This window comes from Zingiber officinale, chromosome 5B, assembly GCF_018446385.1.
Source record: "Zingiber officinale cultivar Zhangliang chromosome 5B, Zo_v1.1, whole genome shotgun sequence".
NCBI classification, from domain to species: domain Eukaryota; kingdom Viridiplantae; phylum Streptophyta; class Magnoliopsida; order Zingiberales; family Zingiberaceae; genus Zingiber; species Zingiber officinale.
The window spans coordinates 20,136,315-20,144,589 of NC_055995.1; positions in this window are offsets into that span (position 1 = coordinate 20,136,315).

An 8,275-nucleotide genomic window follows, 5' to 3' on the forward strand; every position below is an offset into this window, starting at 1 on the left:
CCACACGGCCGTGTGGATTTTCTTGAGCCAGAGCCGACTGTGGCTGTGTGAATCCACACGGCTGTGCCGTCGACAAGAGCCTAGGCAGACCTTGGCTGTGTGGATCTCACACGGCCGTGGTATGGGCCGTGCCAGGTGAAAATAAGACTGTGTTGAATCTTGGGCAGATTGCAGACTTATTTTAAAATGGCCATAACTTTGCAGTTGGTTGGAGTTACGAGCTGTTCTTTATACCAAAATGTAGCTAACTTCAAGATTTACAACTTTAATATAAGTTCAATAGAGAGAAAGCAGGGTCTAGTCATGCTAAAAGGCACGACCATGCTTTCCAACCGTGGCTTCATCGAGACCTCCGCCCAGACTGTAGACTAAAATTCAAACCACCATAACTTTCGGATCGTTTGGAGCTAGCGCTCTATCCAAATATCAGATTGTAGATAATTTCAAGGAATACAACTTTAGTTCAGGATAAATGATGAGAAAACTAGATTTAAGGGGTGAAAAACTCAGTTTACCGGGCCCCTTTAATCCTAGTTTTCCTGGGTAGTTTGGAGGAGGTATAAAAGGGTCAAAAACCTCATTCTTTAACTCATCTTGGGGTTTAGATTTCATCCTTCTCCTTGGGGAATGGTTCTCCCCTTAGGGGAAAACCCTAGAGAGGTCATTTTTATCATCTTCGACGATCCATTCACCTCTGGAGCAAGAAGTTCAACCTAGAAGATTGGAGACACATCGATAGACATTCTCTTCTCTCTCAAGCCATATTTTGAGTTGTAGATGCTATTTTGATTGTCTCTTGATTGTATTTTCCTTGTAATGGAGTGGATTCTCTCGATATAGGATGTAGAAAGTAACTATGATATGATGTGATGTATGAACTATGTACTTGGATATTTTCTTATTTAATGAAGTATTTATGTCATGTTCTATGTATATTGTGCTTTCTATGTGTTTGATAAAATATGTGAATGGTGTAAACATATAGATGTGTATTGATTATTCATCCCATAGGGGGAATGCCTTAGATCGTATGATCGAGGGGCAATAGTGACAAGGGTATCCCATTTCCAGACATCTAGGGCATTGCCTTGAAAGGGAGGATAATTCTCCACAAGGAAGCATCTAATTAAGTTTAATAGGTTATCTCTAATCCTATGTTAATAAGTGTCTTGTGTAATCTAGTGATTGCATGATCGGGGGGCTCTAGTAACAAGGGTATCCCTTTAACCAGAATCGCTGGGTTACCTTTGCTACTTAGTGGCATCGGACATTAATAGGGGTATCACTCCGACATGACCACCGCGGTGCAATGTCGGTATTTAATTAGACTTCCTACATGTGTATAAGGATGGAGGTAAGGAGATGAATAATGCATAGGGACATTAATTAGCATCATAGTGAAACCAAAATCTTAGAATCGCCTCCCAAACCATTTAACACATCCTCTTAAGCACAATCCCTCTCAAGATCAATTCTTCTCTCTCTTTCTCTCAACCTTCTCTCCCTCTCTTAATCTCTCTTCTAACGTTTGTGAACCACCTTTCGATTGTCCAGATAATTCGTTGTGCGAAGTTAACTAGTATTTAATCAACAATTTCTGTGAGATCAATATTTTATTACTTGATGACACCTGTATACTTGCTGGCAACACATAAAGTTTTTGGTGTCATTACCAGAGACTATTCACATTAACATTAGTTGATTAGCATATGAGTTACTCTAGACATTTTTTTTTTCCTTTTGTATTTTCTTTCTTATTTTTCATTATGTATTTTCATTCTTATCTTTAATTCTACATTTTTAGTTTTCATTATAATTTTTTTTGATATCTTGAGCACTAACATGTCAAGCAGACCTTTAAGAGATTTTTTCACATCCATGAGTGCCAGATCAATATCTCCTATTAGTGAAAATTATGATTCAGAAAATGATCAATTTAAATACCTTTGTAGAGTATGTGGTAGTACATCTAATCCAACTGCTATTTGTCACTTGTTCCAAAAAGTTGCCAATACTCCGGAACTTCAGTACTTATTCCAACCTCAACATCAAGAAACATATGAGTAAGTTCCTAATACTTATGACTATAACTAGGGAGATTATCAAATTCAAAACCTTCAACCCCAGCTAATTCCAGAGCAGAGTGAGTGGTCACTATCTCAATAGCATATCCCTGACCCCCCTAAGTACTATAATTAAGATTGGACGGATCATCAAAATTTTAATTATAGAAGCTTGCAAGGTGTTGATCAATCTTTTTAAGCATCTCAGAGCCTGTCAAAATTTCAGGATGATTTAACACTAGATGGATCACATCATTCGCAACCAGATGAGCCGACTGACCGGGAGGACTCCCAAGACCTAAATACTCCTGCTCCTAGTTAGATGAAGACCATAACATAGATTCTAAAGAGCTAATGATGCAATGAGGGATCCTAGTTCTACGGATATTAAAATAAATTTCTGATAATATTGTTGATCCTTCTATTGATGATATTAATATTAGTGCACTTTTCACCACTTCTAAAGCTATTGATGTTCTAGATGAAAGTGTAGGGGGTGCCCCAAGAATCACCTCTTTTGATCAAATAATCGATTGATACTATAAAAGTTGTAAGAATGGAATTAGTTGTTGATAAATGCGTAGGGACTTGCGCAATGAAAACAAAACACAAAGAATCACCACTTTTAGAGACACCACCACTTGAGTCAGAGCTTGAGCCACTACAAAATTCTGAAGAAGGCACATCTACATGCTTAGAACTTTCATGTACCTCTTCAAAATGCAAAGTAAGTATCACTAGTGATCTTTTAGAAAACTTTATAGAGGTACCCATCATTGATTTTATTGGATATGATTCATCTTTTGATACATGCTCTGTTAAAACTAATATTTTTATAGTTCTTTTTTAACTTCTCTTGTATGAGAGGTGTGCTCTTTCTTTATGTGTGTAGATTTCACTTGGGTCAAAAATTGGAAGCTTAATCCGAACCATCTTTGGCCACTTGAAAGAATTTTTAAGAAGACAAAAATGGAGAGAGCGATACTTCACTTTATAGCTCCTTTAATGAAAGTTCTCTCCATAATAAGAGCCCTTGGTAAGAGGGTGTTGAAATATCTTACCCTTCCAAGAGTGAGATTTTAATAAGTCTAATGAGGTGGTTGAGCTAATGACCTAAAATAAACGCTTCTTGGGAGGCAACCCAAGCTCTTTCTTATTTTTATTTTCATACTTCCTTTCTTTTCTTTTTTCCTTAACCTAATCTCTCTACTTAATTTTTCTTGTCTAATTTCTTTTTGTAGGTTTTAAAGTTGTAGATGAATGTGAGCATCAGATAGAGGAGTATTTCTAAGCATATGGCGTAGTCTTGGAGCTAATCACTTGGTAACTTCTCTAACTTTAAAAGCCTCCTCCATATTATATTTCTAGTTTTCATTAGGATAATGAAAATTTTAAGTCTGGGAGGATGTGTTAGGTTATAGTTTAGTTTTTTATATATTTCTTTTTGCATAATAAAATATTTCTAGTTTCATCATTCATCACGTCATGATTCCTTATTCTTTAATGTAAAATACTAGCACGCTTGATCTAGATTTCATGTGGTTTATTGGTTACTTATGATGATAGTATGTTGAGTGATCTATCTTTTTTTTTTTATCTATGATAGCATAAAGTGAGCAATGATTTTACTATAAAAGTTTAAGTGTTGGCATTGTTTTAGGACCTCTTTACACTTTACCTGATTTTAATGGTAGATAACTTTGAAAATAGTCATGATTCATAGAACTGATTAATTCCTATATTTCTAAGGTAATCTTTTAATTATATTTTGGTTACCGGATGATCTCAGATTATGAAAACTCAGTTGAAAAAAAATCAAAATTCCTGCATTTATATTTGTATATTTGCATATGTATTAGTGCTACACTTTTGAATCACAAAAAAGAAAAAAAAAATCATATGAATAAGGGATAGAAAATAGTTGTTGTGAGTGAAAACTAATAATTTACCCCTTTAAAATCGAGTTAGGTTACTAGGAAAATAAATATTATATTTCCCTTAATTCTGAGTAGTCCTTTGAGACCTTGTGTAGTTTTAGAGATATGGACCAAGCATGTGGTATGTAAGTGCCTATGGTCAGAAGCATAAGGAACATAGTTTTATGACCACTTGACTAGACTTAAGGATTGATACTTGACAAATTTAGGTCACCATTGCACTGAACATGAAGAACTATTTCTTAGGCCTTACCCAAACAACTTTTGTATCTTGCTCACCAATGAAATCATTTGATAGGATTAGAGTGACTTTCTAGAGATTATGATGCACTATTTAACTACATAAGTTTAGATGCAATTTTTTCTTGAGGACAAGCAAAGGTTTAAATCTAGGGGTGTGATGTGCATTAGATTATATACACTTTTATGCATATTTTAACGTACATCTACTTGTATTTCATAAGCATAATCTATGTTTATTGTACCATATTTCATTATTATATCATATTTTCATTCATTTTGTTTGGACATCTACTCTTTGCTTATTTTGATTCACAAGACATGATTTGGAGTGAAAACAGTGCTTGTAGATAACTTTGAGAACAAATGAAGAAAAAGGGCCCAGCCATGTAGAATCCACACGACCGTGCCACTTACTAGAGATGGAGAAGGCACCAGCCATGTGAACCCACATGGTTGTGCCACACAATAGAGACAAAACAAGACCCGCCGATGGAGAAGGCACCAGCCATGTGAACCCACATGGTTGTGCCACACAATAGAGACAAAACAAGACCCGCCCATGTGGATTCCAAATGGTCATGTCAATAAAACAGAGGAGTAGACCTTGGCTGTGTGGATCCACATGGTCGTGTGAATTTTTCAGAGTCAGAGCTGACTATGATCATTTGAATCCATGCGGCCGTACCACCAGACTAGAGCCTAGGCAGACCTTGGCCATGTGGATCTCACACGGTCACGACACGGGCTGTGCTAGGTGAAAATAAGGCCGTGTTGAATCTTGGGCAGACTACAGACTTATTTTGAAAAAGCCATAACTTTACGCTCGGTTAGAGTTATGGGTTGTTCTTTATACCAAAATGTATATAACTTTGAGATCTATAACTTTCCTTCAGGTTCAACAGAGAGAAAGTAGGGTCTAGCCATGATAAAAGCTACGACCATGCCTCCCAGCTGTGGTTTCATCGGGACCTTTGCCCAGATTGTAGACCAAACTTTGAACTACCATAACTTTCATCTTAGTTGGAGCCATGGTTCAATCCAAATATAATATTGTAGATAATTTCAAGGGCTACAACTTTAGTTCAAGGTAAATTATGAGAAAACTAGGTTTAAGGGGAAAAAACTTAGTTTACCGGACCCCTTTAATCTAAGTTTTCCTGGACAGTTTGGGAGAGGTATAAAAGGGTCAAGAACTTCATTCTTTGACTCATCTTGGATTTGAGACTTCATCACTCTCCTTGTGGAAGGGTTCTCCCCTTAGGGGGAAACCCTAGAGAGGCCATCTTCATCATCTCTGACTATCCATCCACCTCCAGAGCAAGAAGTCCAATCTAGAAGACCGACGATACACCGATAAGCATTCTCTTCTCTCTCAAGCCATGTTTTGAGTTGTAGATACTATTTTTATTATCTCTTGGTTGTATCTTCCTTGTAGTAGAGTATATTCTCTCGATCTAGGATGTAGGAAGTAACTATGATATGATGTGATGTATAGACTATGTACTTGGATATTTTCTTATTTAATAAAGTGCTTATGTCATGTTCTATGTATGTTGTGCCTTCTATGTGTTTGATGAAATATTTGAATGGTGTAAATATATAGATGTGCATTGATTGTCCACCCCATAGGGGGAATGCCCTAAATCATATGGCCAAGGGGCCTTAGTGACAAGGGTATCCTGTTTCCAGATATCTAGGGCATTGCCTTGAAAGGGAGGATAATTCTCCACAAGGAAGTGTCTAATTAAGTTTAATGGGTTATCTCTACTCCTATGTTAACAAGTGTCCTATGTAATCTAGAGATTATATGATCGGGGGACCCTAGTGATAAGGCTATCCCTTTAACCAGACTCGCTATGTTACCTCTTCTATTTAGTGGCATCATACAAATAGGGATAGCACTCCGACATGACCACCGCAAGATAGTGTCCATATTTAGTTAAACTTCCTACATGTGCATAAGGATGGAGGTAAGTGTTGGTGCAATTGACCTCTAAGGTTTTAATGTCTGACAAATATGTTTAAATAAGTTTAATGGAGCTTGATCATGGAAAGTCCTAGTCGTGGCTAGGCAAGGGTGGGAAGTCAACTGAGTAACTAGTCCTAACTGCGGTTAGGCAAGGGAAGTCTTAGTCGCAGGCTAGGCAAGGGAAATCTCGGTAGATTGTGGAAGCCAGGTGGATTCGATAGGTCTGGAGGACCTGATCCCTGGATAACCGAATACTGAGGTAAGGGAAATCTTGGTAGATCGTGGAAGCCAGTTAGATTTGATAGGTCCAGAGGACATGCTCCCTGGGTAGTCGAATATTGAGTTTTGGTGAGTGAAGCCAAGTGGAGAAAAACCTAGGGGGTGGTAACCTTAAGTTTTGGTGAGTGAAGCCATATGGTGAAAATCCTAAGGGGAGATAACCTTAGGTAGCGAGAAGTCTTGGAGGAGTGAACTCCAAGCAAGGTTGATCGGACGCGCGGTCTATCAGACCAACGAATCTCAGTAAATCTAAGTTTAAGTTTACCATAGTATTATGTATTACTATTATTGCTGTTGGCTAGTATAGTATTGCAAGAAAAGTCTTAGTGGATCAGGCGATCAGACACTGAGTAGGCAAAGTCCAAACAGATATGGAGGATCAACGTTTGGCAGGTAGGTTGAGGTAAGCAACTGGAGGAGGGATAGTGAGGTCATGTTCCTGAAAGGAACAACCTAAGGTCGCTGATCCAACTGAAGAAATCGGGAAGATTTCCAAGTTGAGATCAAGACAGTTGAGTTGTCTATTATTATTACTCATGCATTAGATATATTATTACTGTGCTAATATTTGTTTTGCAAGATTATTATCTAACGCTGTTTTGCAGGTTCGTCTTGATTGGTCGACCAAACCCGATAATCGGTCGACCGAACAAGGCCAACTCAGAGCAGATATCAGTTCAAACCAAAACAGAGGAGGGTCCGATCAAAGCTTGATCGATCAACCGAACCCTAATGAGTCAGCATAGTTTAGATCAAGCAGAAGCAAAGAAGGAAGAGCGATCGATCGGTCGACTGAACCAGGGGATCGGTCGACCGAACAATCATCACTTAATGACCATGAATTCTAGATCTCAACGAACAGGGAATGATCTCTGTTCGGTCAACCCAACAAGGGGATCGGTCGACCGAACACTTAATTGTCATTAAATGTTGAAGATCGAATCAACATCAAATCTCAGTGAAGATGGAAGGGAGCTGGTTCGGTCAACCGAATCCAAGAATCGGTCAACTGAATGTCGACGACTCTTATAAAAGTGAGCTTGAGGTCCGAGGATGGGTAACAAAATTTGATTGGTTCGAAGTTTGTCTCTGCGCAAGCTACTGTCCGTGCTACAGTTACTCTTCACATGCAAGCTATTGCTCCAAGAAGTGCCGACAAGCTGCATACTCATTCTTAAGTCGGTATAATTTCATTAGCTTGTAATTGTACTTATTTATTAGTAAGATAGTAGGTTGTTACTATCTTACTCATCTGTACGCACTACTTCTTTCCAAGTTTTTTTGGAAAGAAGAGTTTAAGTGGATTGCCCATCGGTGCAATTAAGGATCACGGGCCTTGGAGTAGAAGTCGACCTAGGCTTCGAACCAAGTAACTAAATTATGTTTTCTATTTTCCGCTGCATGACTTTGATTTTAACAAGTAAAGAATTATTTTTGAAAGAACGATATTCACCCCCCCCTCTAAAGCACTCTTTCGATCCTACAATTAGTATCAGATCCTGATAGCTCTAAAATTACTTAACCATTTTTCGAGCAATTTTTAAAAACTTTTTCTTTTTCTTTAATTTTTTTTTCTCTTAAGTAATACTTTTTATTCTTTATCCCGCACTACTAATCCCAAGACGAAAGTCTTGGAAATTTGTTTTCTATCATTTTCTTGCAAGAATGTCAACTTCCTATCTAGAAGGGCAAAGAATCTACGACCCTCCACTGTACGATAAAGTCGACTTCAATTCCTGGAGGTGAATGATGGAATGTTTTTGTAGTAAGCAACAATTTTGACA